Source organism: Poecilia formosa, unplaced genomic scaffold, assembly GCF_000485575.1.
Source record: "Poecilia formosa unplaced genomic scaffold, Poecilia_formosa-5.1.2 Scaffold595, whole genome shotgun sequence".
NCBI classification, from domain to species: Eukaryota; Metazoa; Chordata; class Actinopteri; order Cyprinodontiformes; family Poeciliidae; genus Poecilia; species Poecilia formosa.
The window spans coordinates 25,923-26,718 of record NW_006800534.1 but is presented as its reverse complement, the minus strand read 5'-3'; the positions used below and the strand labels follow the sequence as shown (position 1 = coordinate 26,718).

The window sequence follows — 796 nt, the reverse complement described above, 5'->3', positions numbered from 1 at the left end:
AACTTTTAATGTGGGACATTGAAAGAAAAAGTCTCTGAACCAGTAAATCCATGAAAACTGAAGCACACAGAGAGGTGTACATACTATACAAAAGAAAGGTTATATGTTTGTTGCCATTTATTTCACAACAAATACATGCATCTTTTCAGGGGAGAATTTTACAATACCTGAAAACAAGCTTTATTACTTTTCATTCTTCAGTTAAGCAATATCATTTGCACAACATCATAAAATGTGTATCTAAAGTAAATATTAATGCTTGCTGAAAATCAATTGACTATAAGCAACTGAAGACATCCTGACTAGGTTGTTTCATGTCAGTGTATGAGTAAATGTAGTCCATGTTCACTCACCGTGTTCAAATCCCCATCATCATAGATTGGATACAAGTTGGAAGGGACTGACATCTCCCTCTAACAGGTCTCATATTACCACCAGTTATCTAGAAAAACACAAACAAGATAGAAAAAAACTGATATTAGATTAAATTAGAAGTCATATCATTAAATGACTTTTCCTCTGGAAATTCTTGACTGCATCCATCCATCCATTCATCTATCAAGCCAGCCAGACAGCCAGTTTTCCTGTTTCTTTGGCATTAGTACACTTAGTACAAGAATGATTAACAACACCAAGACCTTCTTTTGGCTCTGATTGGTTATTTTTGACCATGAGTGGTGCATTTTTGCCGATCACTTTTGTAGCTCAGGGAGCTACAAAAGATAGATAGCATTTATTGTCATTGAACAGAATTCAACGAAATTTCCATTGCAGCTCCCGTGCAAGAGGTCAAATA

The 796-nt window shown here is 35.3% G+C and overlaps 1 protein-coding gene across 4 annotated transcripts in view; it reads right to left on the bottom strand.

Moving 5' to 3' along the window:
* LOC103129983 (disks large-associated protein 1-like) overlaps positions 1 to 796 on the bottom strand; it is a 138,039-nt gene that overhangs the window by 111,327 nt on the left and 25,916 nt on the right. For all 4 annotated transcript variants that reach the window (XR_001660154.1, XM_007541256.2, XM_016665581.1 and 1 more), the window contains exon 2: positions 354 to 442. The gene's annotated coding sequence lies outside the window, so the exon portion shown is untranslated. The remainder of the gene's footprint in view (positions 1 to 353; positions 443 to 796) is intronic.